The following is a 22,018-nucleotide window of genomic DNA, read 5'->3' as shown; positions in this document are numbered from 1 at the left end:
AGTCATGAGCTTACTGCCTTATAAAAAAGGTTCCAGAGAGATCCCTAGCTCCTTTCACCATGTGAGGGCACGGTAAGATGCTGGCTATTAACCAGGACAAGGGCCCTCAGCAGAATCTGACCACGCTTGATCTTGGACTATTCAGCTTCCAGAGCTGTGAGAAATAAATTTTTGTTGATGAGCCACCTAGTATTTTGTTATAGCAGTCTGAACAGATTAAGTCACTCCCTAAACCTCAACTGTAAATAGGGATAATACAGTACTACTCCATAGGGACTATCTTCTGAGGATTAAATGATCTAATATGTCCTATTATTATACTTCTGTGATATCACATTCTTTGTTCACTTAACTACCCTGTAAGTATATGGGGAGACTGGACCAATTTTTAGCCTTTCTCTGACTTGGCAACTAGCTTATAAGCTATAATAACTTTATTAAAATTTTGTGAATTGCCAAGTATATCCAAATTCAAATAAAAGAATTAAAATGCATTCCATCTAAGGACCAATAAAAATAAATCCACCATTAGCACAAATGACAGAGCTAACATACTCTAAAGTACCCGTCAAAGCAGTAACTTTTCACAGCTTACATTTGCTCCTTCCTCAAAATACTAGAGGGTCACCTGTCAGGAACAGACACAGGCTGCCTTGGTCCCAAAAATGTCAATCTTTACATTAAAATCCAATGCCCTCAGGCCAGAAGTGCCTCCAGATTCGTTTAGACAACTAGCTGCTATACATTCCAAAAGTGAACTTTACCAACACTCCTCTAAGCTGAAACCTGCCCCCCGCTTTTTTTTTTTTTTTTTTGCGTTATGCGGGCCTCTCACTGTTGTGGCCTCTCCCGCTGCGGAGCACAGGCTCCGGACGCGCAGGATCAGCGGCCATGGCTCACGGGCCCAGCCGCTCCGCGGCACGTGGGATCTTCCCGGACTGAGGCATGAACCCGTGTTCCCTGCATCTGCAGGCGGACTCTCAACCACTGTGCCACCAGAGAAGCCCTGTCCCCACCCTTTTTTAGTGATATAATTGACATATAATATTAGCTACAGGTATACAACATGACTCAATACACGTATATACTGTGAAATAATCACAAGTCTAATTAACATCCATCACCAGACATATTCACAATTTTTTCCTTGTAATAAGAATGCCTAAGATCTTCTCTGCTAGAAACTTTCAAATATACAATACAGTATTAACTATAGTCCCCATGCTGTACATTTCATCCCCAAGACTTATTTATATATATGTGTGTGTGTATAAACATATATATGTAACTGGAAATTTGTACAGTTTTGTCCACCTTCACCCATTTCAGCCATCCCCCACTCCCTGCCTTTGGCAACCACCAATCTATTCTCTTGTAGCTGTGAGATTCCACATAACTGAGCTCATACAGTACTTGTCCTTCTCTGACTTATTTCACTTAGCATAATGCCCTCAAGGTGCATCTATCTAATCTATAGATACTGTCACAAATAGCAGGAGTTCCTTCTTTTTCGTGTGTGTGTGTGTGTGTGTGTGTGTGTGTGTGTGTCTGTATACAGCCACATTTTCTTTATCCATTAATTCGTTGTTGGACACTTAGGTTGTTTCCATGTCTTAGCTACTGGGAACAATGCTGCAATGACATCAGCGTGCAGGTATCTCTTCAAGATAATGATTTCATTTCCTTCAAATATATATCCAGAAATAGGACTGCTGGGTCACATGGTAGTTTTATTTTTTTATTTCTTGAGGAACCTCCATAGTGCTTTCCATAGTGGCTATCCCAATTTACATTCTCACCAACAGTGCACTAGGGTTCCCTTTTCTCCATATTGTCACCAACACTTACTACCTCTTATCTTTTTTTTTTTCCCTCGGTACACGGGCCTCTCACTGTTGTGGCCTCTCCTGCTGCGGAGCACTCCGGACGCGCAGGCTCAGTGGCCATGGCTCACGGGCCCAGCCGCTCCACGGCATGTGGGATCCTCCCTGACCGGGGCCCGAACCCATGTCCCCTGCCTCGGCAGGCGGACTCTCAACCACTGCGCCACCAGGGAAGCCCCGTTTATCTTTTTGATAATAGCCATTCTAACAGGTGTAAGCTAACATCTCATTGAGGTTTTGATTTGCATTTTCCTGATTAGCGATGATGAGCACATTTCTATGTACCTGTTAGCCATCTGTGTATCTTTTTTGGAAAAATGTCTATTCAGTTCCTCTATCCATTTTTTAAATCAGATTGGTTTTTTTCCTATTGAGTTGCAAGAGTTCTTTATACATTCCAGATATTAACCCTTTTTCAAATATATGATTTTTTGGAAGTATAGTTTATGTACAATATTATGTAAGTTATAGATGTACAATATAGTGATTCATAATTTTTCAAGGTTATACTCCCTTCAGTTATTATAAAATATTGGCTATATGCTGTGTCATACCATATATCCTTGCAGTTTTTATATATAATAGTCTGCACCTCTTTCGAATATATGATTAGTAAATATTTTCTCCCATATAGTAGGCTTTTTCATTTTGTTGATGGTTTCCCTTGCTGTGCAGATATTTTTAGTTTGATATAGTCCCACTTATTCATTTGTGCTTTTGCTGTCTTTGCTTTTGGTATCCAAAGAATCCCCAAGACTGATGTCAAGGAGCTTACTCCCTATGTTTCTTTCTACAAGTTTTATGGTTTTAGGTCTTATGTTCAAGCCTTTAATCCATTTTGAGCCATTTTTTGTGTTTGGTGTAATATAGTAGTCCAGTTTTCCCAACACCATTTATTGAAGAGATTATCCTTTGCCTATTGTTTATTCTTGGCTCCTCTGTCATAAATTAACTGACCATGTGTGCATGAGTTTATTTCTGGGCTCTCTATTCTGTTCCATTAATCTATGTATCTGTTTCTATGCCAATACCATACTGTTCTGATTACTATGGCTTTGTAATATAGTTTGAAATCAGGAAGTATCATACCTTCAGTTTTGTTCTTCTTTCTCAAGATTTATTTGGCTATTTGGTGTCTTTTGTGGTTCCACACAAATTTTAGGACTGTTTGTTCCCTGTGAAAAATGCAACTGGAATTTTGATAGTGATTGCATTGAATCTGTAGATTGCTTTGGGTGGTATGGACATTTTAACAATATTAATTCTTCCAATCCATGAGCAGAGAGTATCTTTCCACTTATTTGTGTCTTCTTCAATTCCTTTCACTGATGTCTTATAGTTTTCAGTGTACATGTCTTTCACCTCCTTGGTTAAACTTATTCCTAGATATTTTATTCTTTATGCTACAATCGAAAGTGGAATCATTTTTTAAATTTCTCTTTTTGATAGTGATTAATGTATAAAAACACAACTGATTTCTGTATATTGATTTTATATCCTGCAACTTTACTGAATTCATTCATTAGTACTAATAGTTTTTGGTGTAGTGTTTAGGATCTTCTATATATAATATCATGTCATGTCATCTGCAAATCTTCCTTTCTGATCTGAATGCCTCTTATTTCTTTTTTTGCCCAACTGCAATGACTAGGACTACCAATATTATGTTGAATAAAAGTGGCAAGGAAAAGCTTTCAGCTTCAGTTGAGTTTAATGTTAGATGAGGGCTTGTAACATATGGCTTTTATGGTGTTGAGGTACATTCCTTCTATACTCATTTTTCCTACTTTTTTTTTTTTTTTTTTTTTTGCAGTACGCGGGCCTCTCACTGCTGTGGCCTCTCCCGTTGCGGAGCACAGGCTCCGGATGCGCAGGCCCAGCGGCCATGGCTCACGGGCCTAGCCACTCTGCGGCATGTGGGATCTTCCTGAACCGGGGCACGAACCCGTGTCCCCTGCATTGGCAGGCGGACTCTCAACCACTGCGCCACCAGGGAAGCCCTATACCCACTTTTGTTGAGTTTGTTTGTAATCCTTTTTCTGCACCATTGAGATGACCATATGACTTTTATCCTTCATTTTGTTAATGGGGTGTATCACACTGATTGACTTGCAGATGTTGAACCACACTTGCATCCCTGAAATAAATCCCACTTGATTATGGTGTATGATCCGTTTAATGTATTGTTGAATTCAGTTTGCTAATATTCTGTTGAGGATTTTTGTATGTATATTCATCAGGGATACTGGCCTGTAATTTTCTTTACTTGTAGTGTGCCCTTGTCTGGTTTTTGTATAAAGGTTATGCTAGCCTCATAAAATGAATTTGGAGTTTGAGAAGGATTGGTATTAGTTCTTCTTTCAACGTTTGGTAGAATTCACCAGTGAAGCCACCTGACCCTGGACTTTTGTCTGTTGGAAGGTTTTTGATTACTGATTCAATCTCTTTACTAGTACAGGCATACCTTGGAGATATTGCAGGATCAGTTCCAGACCATTGTAATAAAGCAAATATCGAAATAAAGCAAGTCACAAATTTTCTGGCTTCCCAGTGCATATGAAAGTTATGTTTAGACTATATTATACTCTATTAAGTGTGAAATAGCATTATGTCTAAAAAAAACAATGTACATACCTTAATTTTAAAATATTTTATTGCTAAAAAATGCCAAAACAACATAATAGTAACATGGAAGATCACTGATCACTGTAACAAATAATAAAGAAATCTGAAAAATTACAAGAATTACCAAAACGTGACATGGGGCACAAAGTAACTAAATGCTGTTAGAAAAATAGGGCTGATAGACTTGATCAATGCAGGGTTGCCACAAACCTTCAATTTGTAAAAATCACAGCATCTGTGAAGCGCAATAAAGCCAAGCTCAGTAAAATGAGGTATGCTTCTAATCGGATTCCTCAGACGTTCTATTTCTTCATGACTTAGTCCTGGTAGGTTGTATGTTTTTAGGAATTTATCCATTTCTGCTAGGTTGTCCAATTTGTTGGCATATAATTGTTCACAGTAATCTCTTGAGGTACCAGGTGTTAACATCTCCTCTTTCATTTCTGATTTTATTTGAGTCCTCTTTTTTCCTTGGTGAGTCTAGCTACAGGTTTGTCTATTTTATCTTTTTTAAAAAAATAAAAACTAGCTCCTAGTTTCACTCTTCTTTTCTATTGTTTCTCTATTTTATTTATTTCTACTCTGATATTTATTCCCTTCCTTCTACTTACATTAGGTTTAGCTTGTTCTTCTTTTTCTAGTTCCTGGAGGTGTAAAGTTAGGTTATTTGAAATCTTTCTCATTTCTTAATGTAGGCATTTGTCACTATGAACTTCCCTTTTAGAAGTACTTTCACTGCATCCCATAGGTTTTGTATTTAGTATATTGTATTTCCATTTTCATTCGTCTCTGGGTATTTTTTATTTTCTTTTTTTATTTCTTCTTTGACCCGTTGATTATTCAGTAGCATATGTTTAAGCTCTACATGTTTATGAATTTTCCAGTTTTCCTCTTATCACTGATTTCTAGTTTCACACCACTGTGGTCAGAAAAGATTCTTGATATGATTCAATCTCCTTAAATTTATTAAGACTTGTTTCATGCCTGACATATACTCTATCTTAGAGAATGTTCCATGTGCACTTGAGAAGAATGTGTATTCTGTTACTTTTGGATGAAATGTTCTATATATGTCTGTTAAGTCTATCTGGTCTAACTTGTCATTTAAGGCCAATGTTTCCTTACTGATTTTCTGTCTGCATGATTTATCCATTGATGAAAGTGGGGAATTAAGGTCCCCTATTATTGTATTGCTGTCTATTTCTCGCTTTAGGTCAGTTAATATTTACTTTAAGTGCTCCTAAAATCTGTCCCCTTTCTTATCTCTGTTAGCAATACCACCCAGTCACCCAAAACAGAAACTGAGAGTCACCTATTCACAATTACTTCACTCTCCTCTCATATTTAGCCAATTTCCAAACTCTGGCACCATCTCCTGGATCCACTTGATCTTCTCAGCTCCTGTCCTCTCTTCTCCACTCCCATCACTGATAGGCAGATAATTTAGTTAATGGGACGAGACCTCCAGAGTTCTTTTTTGCCTCCAACAGAGCAACTGGCTATGTTCCCATGATGACTGCTCTGTTGGCCTATTAGCCTTTATCCCTGAATAAATAAAATCTCTAACCTATCCTTGATGAACACGTAGTGTGAGTGAGAAATAAACCGTTGTTTCAAGCTATTAAGATTTGGGGGTTGTTTCTTACCCATCATACCCATCTCTATTCTGATTTCAACATCTTCTGCACTACTACAACAGCCCCCTAACAAGTGTCTCTCCCTCCACTCTAAATCCCCTGTATTTTTCCAAAGTGCTACCAGAGTTACCTTTATAAAACAATCATTCCATTTCTCTGATGAAAATCTTCAGAGGTTCCTTTTTGCCTCAAAATATTCCAAAGCCCTTAATATACCTCTTAAAGCCTACCGCAAAATCAGGCTCTATATATATTCTCTCCAGCCATTCAAAATAATGCTACTTCTCCATACATACCATAGTTTTTAATACTCCTGAGTCTTTGCCCAGGCTAGTCTATCTGCTTGAAATCCATTCCCACCCTATACCACCCCACCCTACCTCTGCCTGCCTAGCCAAACAAACCACTTGGCAACTGTCCCTCCCATTTTCTCAACAGCAATCCAAATTTCTGTCTCTTCTCAAGGACCCTATTTTGCCAATGCTCTTTATTGGAACACACTAGACCCCTAACCCAAAAGAATAAGTCTCCTAGATCACAAGGAGTATCAGGGCTTTAAGGTAGGAGCTCCCTCAAATTCCTTTGTTCAGTTACCAAACATTTGTCCCCACCCCTTTTTTGACCTTTTCCTCTATCTTAATAAAGGATATAATAATAATTCTACCTCTGCTCCGGATTTCATCTTCTCTTCATGCTCAAGGACTTCACTCCATTATCACCACTCTCTAATGTCTTTTGCTAATTCCCTGAACATATAAATATGCTCAAGTCTCTCATCTTAAAAAACTCTTCCTTGGGACTTCTCTGGCAGTCCAGTGGTTAAGACTCTGAGCTTCCAATGCAGGGGACATGGGTTTGATCCCTGGTCCGGGAAGATCCCACATGCCGCAGAGCAACTAAGCCTGTGCGCCCCAACTACTGAGCCTGAGCTCTAGAGCCCACGAGCCACAACTACTGAGCACACACGCCACAACTACTGAAGCCCACGCGCCCTAGAGTCTGTGCACCGCAACTACCGAGCCTGCGTGTCACAACTACTAAAGCCCGTACGCCTACAGCCCGTGTTCCGCAACAAGAGAAGCCACCGCAAGGAAGAGTAGCCCCTGCTCGCCACAACTAGAGAAAGCCTGTGCGCAGCAACAAAGACCAAAACAGGCATAAATTAATTAATTTTTTAAAATCAATATATTAGAAAAAAAAATCAAGCCCCTACCTACCTTTCTAGCCTTTTCTATAAATAATCCCCATAAACATCCCATGTGTAGGCATATCCTGTCCTTGAGGTTTGTCAAAGGCATCACGCTGCTCCGCTCTACACTTCCACCGTTTATGTAGGTAGTTCCTCCCCTAGAGCTCTCTTCCTTATACCTGTCTACCTGGTTAACTCCTGTCGGCCCTTCAAGATTCCTAACCCCCTGACAGAAAGTCTTTCCAGATCTCCATTGTACTTCCAAAGCACTTTGTGCATTCCTCTAGCTCAGAGTTCATCAGCCGGCAGTATCCTGACTGAATTCTCTAAGTTCTTTGAAGGTAAGGACTATGTCTTGTTTTTTTACACCCCCAGCACCTAATACTTTGTAACTATTCATATGCTAGTTGAATTAATGAATACACTGAGACTCAATTCAAACTTTACCTTCTCCGAAAAGTTGAATCTGAAACTGTCATTTAGAATTAAGCATTCTTCCTCCTGCTTTCATATTACATTTTATTACCACCTTGTAACACTCATGACCTTGTAATTTATTTACTCTTTTGTAATGTATAAAAATAAAACATGAGCTCCTTGACAATAGGGACAATGTCGCATCTACCTTGGTATCTTTAGCATATAACACAATATCTAACCAAGAAACGGGCACCTATTAAACGTTTGAGTAAATGAGTAAGTTGCTCTTTTCATAAACTTTCTTGAGGTATTACCTGCCTTGAAGATCACTTTCTATTGTAAAAATAGAGAAGAACCAGAAACTAAGAGAAGACCTTCTAACAAAGAACTGTCCTGGGGCCTCCCTGGTGGCGCAAGTGGTTGAGAGTCCGCCTGCCGATGCAGGGGATACGGGTTCGTGCCCCGGTCTGGGAGGATCGCGGCTGGGCCCGTGAGCCATGGCCGCTGAGCCTGCGCGTCCGGAGCCTGCGCGTCCGGAGCCTGTGCTCCGCAACGGGGGAGGCCACAACAGTGAGAGGCCCGCATACCGCAAAAAAAAAAAAAAAAAAAAAAAAAGAACTGTCCTGGAAAGAAAACATATAGGTGATGTTTATTTTAACAAAGACTAATAATAATCTGAGTTTCTCTGATTTCTAAGCTAGTACTATATGACAGGCTCATAGTGCACCAAAGCAAAAGCTGGGTTGGTAAGATGAAACAGTGGCAAGTGAATGCCTGTAATTCTTAATTGAAAATCTATAATCTTTTCAGAGGGCCTCAGGTGGCAGACTGCGCGCGTGCGTGTGTGCGTGTGTGCGTATGGCTAAATCTGTGTCCCCTACTGTGGGAAATGAGCAAAGCACAAGTCAACAGTAACGTACAGGACAGAACAGAGAGAACAGAAGAGACTCATGGCCTAAAACACATTATGGATCTGAACAGATCCTATACCTGAATCCAGTCAGACTGCTAAACTGAAAAGACAATTGCTATTTCCCAACCTATAAGAAACTAATAGGCAAAAAAACAGTTATGAAAGCAATGTTAATTCCAAAGAGAAAAAGGAAGAAAAAGAGAAAAATAAAGCACACAGAAATAAAGCACCATTTTATCTCTGCCAATACAACTTCAATGCTGTTCTGTTACCTAACAGCACTAGAGAACATTATTTAGAGACTAGTAATTTGATCATGTTTAACATAGACTGTCCTTCTGTGAGGTAGGCTATGCTTGCTGACTGTGGCCACCAAATAGATGTAAATACATCCCAGCTACATGGAAAGTGTGCTCATTAATATCTGTAGATACCTTTTTGTCTCTCTTCTGTATTATCTACTAACTACAGGTGAAGTAAAATATTGAAGCTTGCCTAAGAATTCATGAAGCTGCGCTTAATATCTCAAGTGTTTACATTTTAAATGAGTAAATGTATCAGGAAGTATTATTGTATTTAACCTTGAGATACCTCCAAAAGTCAATTTTCCTGTACCCTAAAAGGAAGCAGACCAACAACTCCATTTTACATATAAAGACACTGATTCAGCAGAGTTCATGAGGGTAAACTCAGAACAGCCTCAGAGAACTTCAAACAGGGTTAAAAATTCAAGTCTCAAGCACTGGCTCTGATTTTACTCCCTCACAAGGCCTACACAGAAACTAAACAGGTTTGATTCCTTTTAGTAGTCCTATCTTACCAGTCAGTCACACTTAATTTTTCAGCCATCATACTCATTCAGTTAAAAAGAAAGAAAAAATATTTCTACACTTTCATATAGGGAAAATACTCCAAGCGCAAACCCTCTTCGTCTTCCTCTTCTTTTCTGTCAAAAATACTGCTAGGGCAACTAAGCCCGTGCGCCACAACTACTGAGTCTGTGCTCTAAAGCCCGTGAGCTACAACTACTGAGACCGAGTGCCAGGACTACTGAAGCCCACGCGCCTAGAGCCCGTGCTCCGCAACAAGAGAAGCCAACGCACCACAACGAAGGTAGCCCCCGCTCGCCGCAACTAGAGAAAGCCCGTGTGCAGAAACGAAGACCCAAGGCAGCCATAAATTTTAAAAAAATTTTTATTAAAAAAAAATACTGCTAGCGGGCTTCCCTGGTGGCACAGTGGTTGAGAGTCCGCCTGCCGATGCAGGGGACACGGGTTCGTGCCCCAGTCCGGGAAGATCCCATGTGACGCGCAACGGCTGGGCCCGTGAGCCATGGCCGCTGAGCCTGTGCGTCCGGAGCCTGTGCTCCGCAATGGGAGAGGCCACGACAGTGAGAGGCCCGTGTACCGCAAAAAAAAAAATAATAATACTGCTAGGATAGAGAGTAAAACACAAAGAATAAATTTTAAACCAAATAACTCTGATGGGAAAATAAGGAGAACTGGAAAGGGGGATAAATAATTTAAGGCTGAAGATACCATGATAAAGGTAAAACTTTCGTAGTACAGGCACAACTTAGTTCAGGATTTCAGTTGTTGGCCTTAGTATAGCTCTGCCCCAAATCAAGACTCTAACAATGATCTCTCTTAGGTACAGTGTTAGCTAGGAGGGGCAAAACAACTGGCAAAGGGAATTTCCTGGTGGTCCAATAGTTAGGGCTCTGTGCTTCCACTGTAGGGTGCACGGGTTCAATCCCTTGTCGGGGAACTAAGATCCCGCGTGGTGCACCCCCCAAAAAACTGACAAAGTCACAATCTAGACACAGACCTCTAGAACATATGCCTCAAATTATCTAATTATTTTTCTTTCCTTCTCTTTTCCTTACAGCTAGTAGAGGAATAAGACAAAAATCACATGCTCTAGAGCTCTTTTGGCACTGGAGAGATCACGATCCTAGCAAATTTAACTTCAGTGTGAGCAGAAAACTTAGAATGGAATGTACAGAGGGAAACGTGGTAAAGACAAAGAGGAACCCAGCTTTGTGGAACTGGTCCAAAAGAGGCAGACAAAATGAGAGTTTTGGGGATGCCCTAAAGGGTTCCAGAACATTACACCTAAACAAAGGAAGGTTTCTGTGGTTTTCCGGTGGAGAGGTATCCAGTTGAAACAATGGTATACCCCAGGGCAGCAAGGTGTGACAACAGGGAAGGTGAAAGAACAAGTAATTCATCTGTAGCTGAAGCCTAACCCTGAAAGCAAAGGGAAAACAGCAAAATGTAAGGCAGGTGAGATAAAGCAGCCAGATTTTTAAAATATATATGGGCTTCCCTGGTGGCACAAGTGGTTAAGAATCTGCCTGCCAATGCCAGGGATACAGGTTCGAGCCCTGGTCCGGGAAGACCCCACATGCCACGGAGGAACAAAGCCCATGCGCCACGACTACTGAGCCTGCGCTCTAGAGCCCGCGAGCCACAACTACTGAGTTCACACGCCACAACTGAAAACCGCATACCTAGAACCCGTGCTCCACAAGAGAAGACACCACAGTGAGAAGCCCACACACCGAAACGAAGAGTAGGCCCCGCTCACCGCAACCAGAGAGAGCCCACTCACAGCAATGAAGACCCAACGCAGCCAAAAATTAAAAAAATAAATAAAATAAATAAATTTTTTAAAAAAAGAAAAAGATTCAAGAGAAACTGCGGAGATAAGAGGTTACTTAACTTATGATTACTAGATATTAAAGGGTAAGAAGGACTCAAGTATGACATCCAGGTTTCTGGCTTATGCAACTAGGTAGTATGATTCAAAGAAAATAACTCAGAAAGAACAGATTTCCATGGAAAAATTATTTCTGCTTTGGGCATGTTGAGTCTGAGGTGCTGTGTAACAGTCAAATGGAGATGTTCAAGAGACCACTGAATAAATGAGCCTAGAGCTCAGGTAAGAGATCAGAACTGGAGACAGAGACTCACAAATTGCCAGCTTATAAAGATGCCAAGTGAAGCCATCAGGGTGGATGGGACTGACAAATGGAACAATGTTCTTTTAAATGTCATCCAAGACAACTGACCAGAGACATCACAAACACCTGGAATGCTTGTTAAAATACAAACTCCTGGGCTCCATCCCAAGCCTACTAAGTCAAAAATCTCTGGGGATAAGCCCAGGAACACACATTTCATTCATTCATTCCATAAATGTGTATTGAGGGACTATTCTAGGCATTAGGAATATAACAGATATAAAATAAACAAGGTCCCTGTTCCATAGGTTTTGGGTTCTAGGCATGGCCAGACTACAGGCAAGAAAACAAACAAGATAACTTAAGATAGTGGTAAGTGCTATGGAGAAAATAAAACAGAGAAATTTAGTGAAGCAATAGTAAGAACAGGGAAGTGTGGTTCAAGGTAAGTCAGAGCAGCTGGCAGAGGCAAGATCATGAAGGCTTTTGTAAGCCATTCTGAAATTCTCCAAGAGATGCTTATGCAGATGCTTATGCCTTTAAGGTTTAAGAATCAGAGGTAAAGAGGAAGAATACGACAGTAACCTTAAGGAAAACACATATTTAAGGGATGAGCAGGAGAAAAAGAGCCAGGAATGCAAGTGGAAAAGAAAGTAGTATCACTGAAACATTTCAAGAAAGAGAAGGGTCAACATGACAAACACTCCAGAAAACCTGAATTAAGATAAGGATGAAAAGGAGTCCGTTAGATTAACAAGGCCCACCATGTTCTTCCCACTGATTCTGATGGCTCCTGGGAGCTGCTCCACCAATAGTATTAGAAACACTAAGTGACCACTTCTTGTAGATGTGTATATTCACCTGCTACCCATCCATAGCACAGTGTTTCCTGCAAGTTATCAGCTGGTTACTAGTCCTAGATCTTCTTCTTCCCTTCTCCCACAGAATCAAAAAGAAGAAAATATAATTTGTGAGTATAGGGAGAAAAAATGTATTTCAAATGTATCCCTTATTAAGTTTGAATTGTCACTGCCTTGTTTACTTTCCTCCTAGTTCTGTTATAAAGCTTACACAAGTCTGAACTACCCTTCTCCAAGAAAGTATTCCCCATAATGCTGCTCACGTGCCAAAACCACGCACAAATTCTTACAACTGGCACATCCAACAAAATCACAGCCCCCACAAAAATATGAACTGCATACCTGGAAAGTCTAGTCTTTTAATATGAATGTTGACCACTTTAAGGTCCGATCAGCTTTTAGGAAAGAGAAAAGTGCTTTGCAGATATGAAATACGGTTTTGATCATTATTAATAATAAACACTGAAGCACAAATGTTATCAACATGAAATATACCAAAAACATCCATACAAGGAAGATAATGAATCAAGTGGCAAAGGAAACTAGCTAATAATGTTAAAAGTCTATCTCTATTCTGTACACTAGACAAGAATTGTATGGAAGACTAACAGTGGGAGCAAAATTACCTCCAAAAGATCAAGATAGCACTTGACTAGTCTGCAAACCAGCTTTTTCTCTTTCTTTTCCCACTACAGACTCACAACCAATAAGTATCAATTAGAAATAAACTAAGTTATTTTACTAAACTTAGAAGGTTTTGCACAGCAAAGGAAACCATAAACAAAACAGACAACCCTCAGAATGGGAGACAATATTTGCAAATGAGGCAACCAACAAGGGATTAATCTCCAAAATATGTAAACAGCCCATGCAGCTCAATATCGAAAAAACAAACAACCCAATCAAAAAATAGGCAGAAGAGGGACTTCCCTGGTGGCGCAGAGGTTAAGAATCTGCCTGCCAATGCAGGGGACACGGGTTCAAGCCCTGGTCTGGGAAGATTCCCACATGCCACGGAGCAACTAAGCCCATGCGCCACAACTACTGAGCCTGTGCTCTAAAGCCCACTCACCTAGAGCCCGTGGTCCACAACAAGAGAAGGCACTGCAATGAGAAGCCAGCACATGGCAACGAAGAGTAGCCCCCGCCCGCCGCAACTAAAGAAAGCCCACGCGCAGCAACAAAGACCCAAAACAGCCAAAAATAATTAATTAATTATTTTAAAAAATGGGCAGAAGATCTAAACAGACATTTCTCCAGAGAAGACATACAGATGGCTAAAAAGCACATGAAAAGATGCTCAACATCATCTAATTATTAGAGAAATGCAAATCAAAACTACAATGAAGTATCACCTCATACCGGTCAGAATGGCCATCATCAAAAAATCTACAAACAATAAATGCTGAAGAGGGTGCGGAAAAAAGGGAACCCTCTTACACCTTTGGTGGGAATGTAAATTGGTACAGCCACTATGGAGAACAGTATGGAGGTTCCTTAAAAAACGAAAATAAACCCAGCAATCCCACTCCTGGGCATATACCTGGAGAAAACCATAAGTCAAAAAGATATATGCACCCCAATGTTCACTGCAGCACTATTAACAATAGCCAAGACATGGAAGCAATCTAAATGTCCATCATCAGAGGAATGGATAAAGAAGATGTGGTACATATATACAATGGAATATTACTCAGCCATAAAAAAGAACAAAATGATGCCATTTGCAGCAACGTGGATGGACCCAGAGATTGTCATATTGAGTGAAGTCAGTCAGACACAGAAAGACAAATATCATATGTTCATATGTGGAATCTAAAAAAAGGGTCCAACGGGCCTCCCTGGTGGCGCAAGTGGTTGAGAGTCCGCCTGCCGATGCAGGGGATACGGGTTCGTGCCCCGGTCTGGGAGGATCCCATATGCCGCGGAGCGGCTGGGCCCGTGAGCCATGGCCGCTGGGCCTGCGCATCCGGAGCCTGTGCTCCGCAACGGGAGAGGCCACAACGGTGAGAGGCCCACATACAGCAAAAAGAAAAAAAATAATAATAATAAAATAAAAAAAGGGTCCAATGAACTTATTTACAAAACAGAAATAGAGTCACAGATGTAGAAAACAAACTTACTGTTACCAAGTGGGAAAGAGGGGGGAGGGATAAATTGGGAGGCTGGGATTGACATACACACACTTACATAAAATAGATAACTCATAAGAACCTACTATATAGCACAGGGAACTCTACCTAATACTCTGTAATGACCTATATGGGAAAAGAACCTAAACAAGAGTGGATATATGTATAACTGATTCACTCTGCTGTATAGCAGAAACTAACACAACATTGTAAATCAACTATACTTCAATAAAAATTAATTTAAAAAAAAAGAAACTGAGTTATTTTAAACCCTGCTGATTACCTCACTTATCTTTACACTTCTAGCTCTACAGGATAAGGACTTAAGCTGAGATCTTCTGGGACCTGAGTAATTGTGTGGGTGCAAACCTATAGTTTTTATTTGCCTGCAAAAGATTTTGAGGTTTTCAATGAAAAACAAAAACAAGCTGCAAAACACACTATTAACGCCTTTAGAGCATTGGGCTAAGTCAGGGAAGAGACCTTACAAGAGCATTTAACCACTAGCTTCATTTTTTTTCCCCAAGAAAATACCGGGAAAGGCCTGAAAAGTATCTCCCAGGAAAAATCAAAGTCTTTGACAATTTAGAAAAGCAAGCAAGCAGTTAAAGGGACTGAAAAGATTTTTTATTTTCTTGTGGTATACAAACTAAGGAGGAATAGAATAAAATGAGTCCCTTAAAAATACCGAAAGTGTTTTGACTATTGGGAGACATGACTGCCTGAGGCTTTTTTACCTTTTCTCCTTATTCTCTCTCATCTCGAGGCTGGGGTTCCCAATTTGATCAGTTCTTTTTTTTTTTTTTTTTTTTTTTTGCGGTACGTGGCCCTCTCACTGTTGTGGTCTCTCCCGCTGCGGAGCACAGGCTCTGGACACGCAGGCTCAGCGGCCATGGCTCACGGGCCCAGCCGCTCCACGGCATGTGGGATCTTCCCGGACCAGGGCACGAATCCGTGTCCCCTGAATCAGCAAGCAGACTCTCAACCACTGCGCCACCAGGGAAGCCCTGATCAGTTCTTCTTTTAAAAGCACAGTTAAGTACTCTGGGAAACTTACTGTCAAAACTAGAAAACTGAAACTGCTTTCCCAGTATAGGTTCAAACAACTGGACTGAACAACTCTTAAGAGTTTTGCTTTGCAGAAAAGCAAAAAGAGGGGACTTCCCTGGTGGTCCAGTGGTTAAGACTCCACGCCCCCAATGCAAGGGGGCTGGGTTCTATCCCTAGTCAGGGAACTAGCTCCCACATGCATGCCACAATTAAGAGTCCACATGCTGCAACTAAGAGCCCACATGCCACAACTAAGGGATCCCACATGCCGCAACAAAGTTCCCACATGCCACAACTGAGACCCAGTGCAGCCAAAGAAATAAATAAATATTTTTTAAAAAAAGAAGAAGAAAAGCAAAAAGAACACCTGGATTTAGGAAACGTCCCAGAATCTTTCCTTTCATACCGCCTAAGTAAAAATGATGAAACCACTGCAGATAATTGTAATTAGGGCTTTCAACACCAATTTTTTTTAAGTGTTAGAGAAAATAGATACACACTAAGGAAATCTAAGGGAACTCAAAGAGGAGTTAAAACAGATCAAGGTTATGAAATCTTTCCTATCTATATCTGTTTTCAGAAATAAACTCAAACTTAAGGAATGGACAAAGTAACTTTATTGGAGAATGGAACAAGTGCTACACTGCTAAAGTGACAATCATGGTAAGACCAAAAGGTAACTATTAAGAGACAATTAAGTGGCACGTTTTCTACAGACAGTGAAAAGGATACAGCTGCAGGAAAATACTAAAGCCACTGTGTATGAAGAATATATCTAAAATTAGACCCACCAACTGTATTCATGCACACATATTCAAGCCATGAGTCCAGTTATTTTTCCTACGTGTAAGCTGGCAGCACATTCCACAGAGAGACACTCAGAGTCCTTTATCCCATCTTACAAGTAGGCATAGGGAAAAAACAAAACAAAACACACACACACAAATACGCACACACACAGAATTTCACAAAATTCTCTCCTCTGTACTTCCTGGGACCATGTAACAAAAATGCAACACTTTTTATCCCTTCCTCAAAATCCGCTTTTTCCTGAAAGCTTTCCTTGAGTTCATGAACAGATCTGGTACAGGAATAAGCAATGCATCATTCAGAAACCATTACCTATACTGAAACATTGTCAGTACTCAGTACAGTATTTATCTCTAAGAGGTGAGAACATGGCATAGAGATGTTTGAATGTCTCTGGGTCTTGAGAAAGACTTCCTAGAAACTTTGTGAAAGGATTTTAAAAGAGACAAGAGAAATGAGGTAGAAGTCTTATTAATGTGCCAAAATTATGTCAGAAATTATTCACAAAACGAGAATATACCTTTTTACAATAATAATAGCAGAACCAGATCCAGTCCAATAGATACAAGTTCCCCAATTCTCCCACTCCCACTTCCCACTCAAACCATTCTCTCATGGGCCTGGAAGCTTTCAATGTCCTGGCAAAAGTTTAAACAAAAACCTAGCTTTGCAACCAGCATTCCTACAAAGTGTTAAAAGCACAGCCTCGCCCGCTTTGCCTTCCTAAGCTGGAACAGTTGCCAGGACTGCCCCAAAGAGAAATCTCATCCAGGCCACTGTAGCCAGAAGATCAACGAAGGTAACAAATATACCAATCAAGAAATGAGAAAGGAAAAGATAAATGAGGGATAAACCACACAACTCAGGGGGCCTGCTCCTTTTACCCTCAGACTTAATATAACTTAGTTGCTAAAAATGACCCCACAAATGGATTTGTAGAAAAAAGGATCCGATGTTCCCCAAAACCGAACACTCCATCATTGTTAAAGAAAGCTATTCTTACAAGTTTTCAAGCTCAACTGTCTCCACATGAATAGGGGAAAAAAATCTAACCCATACAGCCCAGACCATAAATATTAACATCTTCAGTGTACTGAAAAATTCAAAGTGGAACCAGCCTACGCAGTTCTCTGGGGCCAAAGAGGTAAGGATGGTGATGTCTGTCTCATCAGGGATGTGAACAAACCTCAAGGCAAGAGCCTGCAACAGTAAAAATTCTAGCCACATGAAATCTGAGATAATCCACCAACACCACACTCCATCCTCTCTGCCTTCAAAGTGCTTTCACTCAATGACCTGAAAGCACAAGACTTCTGTCAAAACAGAAACGTGGCAAGAACTGACAAAAAAAAAAAAAAAATCTCAAGTTCTTCCAGTAAATACCTTACAAAATCCTAGTGGAAATACATGTCTCTCATTTATGGCAATGAGAGAGTTCAAGAATAAAACTCCTCTTCTTGGGGACTTCCCTGGTGGTTCAGTGGTAAAGAATCTGCCTTACAACACAGGGGATGCGGGTTTGATCCCTGGTCAAGGAACTAAGATCCCACATGCCACGGGGCAACTAACCCTGTGTGCCACAGCTACCGAGTTTGCACGCCTCAACTAGAGCCCACGCGCTCTGGAAGCTGTGCGCCACAACTACAGAGCCCACACACCCTGGAGCCTGCACGCCACAACTAGAGAGGAGCCCACACACCACAACCAAGAGCCCGCATGCCTCAACGAAGATCCCCCCCGCTGTGCCGCAACTAAGACCCGACACAGCCAAAAATAAAAATAAATAAATCTTTAAAAACTCTTCTTTACCTACTCAATCAATAAATTTGTTGAGCACCTACTGCATATCAAGGGCTATACTAAGGGCTGAGGATACGGCAACTAACAAAACAAGACCATCTAAACCTCATGAAACTTACACTCTAATGCGGGAGACTAAATATGTACAGTATGTTATAGGTTGATAAGGGGTAAGGAGGAAAATAAAGCAAAATGGGATAGGAAGTTATGTAAATATATGTGGAGGAATGGCTTTGGAATTTAGAGAGCCAAGGAAATGTCACTGTTAGAGTGACATGAGTAAAGCCCTGAAAGTGAGGGTACAAGGCTATGCAGCTTTACACGGAAAAGGTGATCCATGAAGATCCAAGTGCCAGCTGCTGAGGCAGAAGTGTATCTGATGTACTCAAGGAACAGAGAGGAGACCAGTGAATGAATATGTCTGCGGTGGGCGGGGGGGGGGGGGAGGTTGCTACGTATCTTGGACTTTAAAGACAACTGTAAAGTCTCTGATTTTTATTGTGATAGACGAAGGTAACCAACTCCTCTTCAGACTTCTTTCAATTAAAAAAAATCAGGCACCCTATTCTTATATGTGCAACTTTTTTTTTTTTTTTTTTTTTTCGGTATGCGGGCCTCTCACTGTTGTGGCCTCCCCCGTTGCGGAGCACAGGCTCCGGACGCGCAGGCTCCGGACGCGCAGGCTCAGCGGCCATGGCTCACGGGCCCAGCCGCTCCGCGGCATATGGGATCCTCCCAGACCGGGGCACGAACCCGTATCCCCTGCATCGGCAGGCGGACTCTCAACCACTTGCGCCACCAGGGAGGCCCTATGTGCAACTTTTTAAATTTTTGTTTTAAATTGAAGATCTACAGTGTAGATCCTAGAGTGGACGTGAAACTGGAACTTAAACTCTGAAATACAACTTTCGCTGACAGTTCATCAGACCTTCAAGAAAGATTCTCTGTTCTCTCAACTCTGTGGAGAACTGCAACAGGGAGGAAAAATACAACTAAAAGTGAACTGAATGGTCTAACTACTACCGCTTTCTACCACTATTTAAGCCCGTTTTAGTCTTGATGTCCCAGACTCCAAAAAGGGGGGAAAAGATAGGAGAAATAAAACGAGAGGTGAAAAAAAAAGCATTAGGAAGAAAGAGGAGCCACAAACAACGGATTCAAGTGCCTATCTAACTATCCAAAAATACAATAAAAAGGCAAGGAATGTGTGACATTCCTGAAGTGGAACCTGTCACCTCCCTCCTCCCCAGTCTCCATGCTGCCTACCAACATAGGGCTCAGGCTTCTCAATTTTGGTTAAATCTATTTGAAAATATATATATATATGGACACTCATCCAACCAAGAGCTGAATTTAAATTTTCCCACACCTCTCTTTGATTTAATGAACCTCTGGGACTGTTATTCGATCATTTCTCATCATTATCCAAGAACAATTCACTCTGAGTGAATAAATATTCTGAGGACTTACTAGGCTAATGGTCACAAACGTTGAAATTTTGGGTTCCACAGGTAACCGAAATCGAGAAGAGTTTTCAGAGTAACTAGCCTCAAGAGTTAGTTACGAGCTTAGCGTAGGCCCAACTTTTAAGCTCCAGAACCATCTCTCTGTACGTTCCAACTCAAATCTCTGTCCCTGTAATGAACTCGGACACCAGCATAATCTGAAACACTCCAACACCTTTCCCTCCCATTTTTCCAAGGCTCAAAGGAAAACGGAGACCCAAGAAACACATGGAGCTAGTCACCCCCGAGCACCACAAGGGCGCAACAGTTTTTAGGTCCCACCGCACAGGCCACAGGTGGCGCCAGCCCCACACCCTCCGCCCCGCGCCCCTCGCTTCTCGCCTGAGCTCCCCGAGCACACTTGGGGCGTCTCTGGCTTCGGGGCCGTCCTTCACGGGAAGTTCGGGCCCTGACCCACCGCCCGCGTGTCCGGGAAGTGCCAGCGCGGGGACCCAGACCGGGGGCCTCCGGCCGCCACGCCCCCTCCCCACGGGCCGCCCGCGCTGCCCGCCCCCTTGGCCGGGAGGTGGCCTCACCTCACGCGGGCCGTAGCCGGGAGGGCGCCCGCGTCTCCGCCCGCCGCCCGGGCTCACGGCCGCTCGGCTGCGGCTCGGCCCCGACGGCCGGCGGCGGCGCGCTTCTGGGGGCGGACTCTTCTCGGCCGGGGTTTCCCCGGGGCCCAGGGCGGGGGAGTAGGGGGGACTGGGGCGGGGGAGGGGAAAGGGGCTTGGGGAGGAGGGGGGAGAGGGGGAGAAAAGGGGGAAACCAAACCCGGAAAGGGAGAAAAGGGGGGAGGGGGAAAATCAGAAGGGGAAGAAAGGCCCAGAGTCCGCCCCCCGCTGCGGCCTGCGCGCTACGTCACCACGTCCGGCGTAATCGTCATCGCGTCTTGCGCCCGGAGCGTCCCTGCTTCCTGTGTGCCTGTCTCCACGCCTACAGACGCCCCTTGCCTACTCACGCACGTCCCCAGCCCGCACGCACACGCTGTCCTGTCCAACACACGCGCTCGCTCTGTCGCCGCCGCGTTACCTGTCTTCAGCCGCCAATGCAGATCCACTGCGACCCTCAGTTCACCTGAAGCCCATCAAGCCTGTCAGATTCACCCTTGATTTAAACATAATACAAATAACTGTAAGTTAAGTTTACAGAGCACTTTCAAAGTAGCCTTTCACTTAGGACAGTGACTCCTGCTCCCGAAACAGCTTATATGCAGTAAATATTTGTGGTATAAATGGATAAAGATCATGTGGTAGGTAAATGTCCATTTTTTCCAGATGTAAAAATTTAAATAAAGTAGGTTTAAGTACATCCTATTTAAAATCACTTCTTCCCGCCATCACCCTCTAACCTGCAGTTCTTTTTTAAAAAGTCATCTTAAATTTGCAACCTCCCTGACGAAGTGAGAGAGTGGCATGGACATATATACACTACCAAATGTAAAATAGATAGCTAGTGGGAAGCAGCCGCATAGCACAAGGAGATCAGCTCTGTGCTTTGTGACCACCTAGAGGGGTGGGAGGGAGTCGCAAGAGGGAGGAGATATGGGGATATATGTCTATGTATAGCTGATTCACTTTGTTACAAAGCAGAAACACACACACCATTGTAAAGCAATTATACTCCAATAAAGATGTTAAAAAAAAAGAAAAATTTGCAACCTCCCCACACTGACCATTCTAGTCAGAATCAATCTAGCTACTAATTACATGTACTTGCATCGTTTCTTGACCAACTCTCTCAAAGAAGCATTGTATTAAATATTAATACAATGTATTAATACATTGTATTAAATATTTAAGCATTAAATATTTACTATGTGACAGGAACTGCAGTAGGAAACAAAAAAATTATAGTATAATGTAAGTGCTATACTAGAGAGGTGTTCAATGTGCTATGGAAACACAAGAAGGAGCAATTAGTTCCTAGATGTAAGAGAGATTGAGTAAGCTACAGAGAAGCTAAAGGTGAAATTTCAGTTAACCTTGAAGAATATAAGTAGGAGTTCATCAGAAAGGCAAGAATGGAGACTCCAGAAAGGTCATAGAGGTAAGAACTCCTTTCCTTCAAGAATCAGCAAGTTCCAGGTTTTCAAGTTGGAGGCAGGAGACTAGAATATGTAGCATTCTACATCTATTATTTCCGTTTAATCCTCAAAACAATAGGTATTACTGTTATGGTCATTTTGTAAGATAAGGAACCCTGAGGCACCAAAGTCCCAGATTTTGAACT

General features: G+C 41.9%; 1 protein-coding gene across 2 annotated transcripts in view; it reads right to left on the bottom strand.

The window, feature by feature from the left end:
* R3HDM2 (R3H domain containing 2) overlaps nucleotides 1-20,617 on the bottom strand; it is a 152,471-nt gene extending 131,854 nt beyond the window's left edge. The window contains exon 1 of one of the 2 annotated variants that reach the window (XM_060113879.1): nucleotides 20,326-20,617. The gene's annotated coding sequence lies outside the window, so the exon portion shown is untranslated. The remainder of the gene's footprint in view (nucleotides 1-20,325) is intronic. The other variant, XM_060113890.1, reaches the window with a different exon arrangement.
* Between the last annotated feature and the right edge of the window lie 1,401 nt (nucleotides 20,618-22,018).

Source organism: Mesoplodon densirostris, chromosome 11 (assembly GCF_025265405.1).
Source record: "Mesoplodon densirostris isolate mMesDen1 chromosome 11, mMesDen1 primary haplotype, whole genome shotgun sequence".
Taxonomy (NCBI): domain Eukaryota; kingdom Metazoa; phylum Chordata; class Mammalia; order Artiodactyla; family Ziphiidae; genus Mesoplodon; species Mesoplodon densirostris.
The sequence above is the reverse complement of the archived record's forward strand: the minus strand, read 5'-3'. Positions and strand labels throughout refer to the sequence as shown.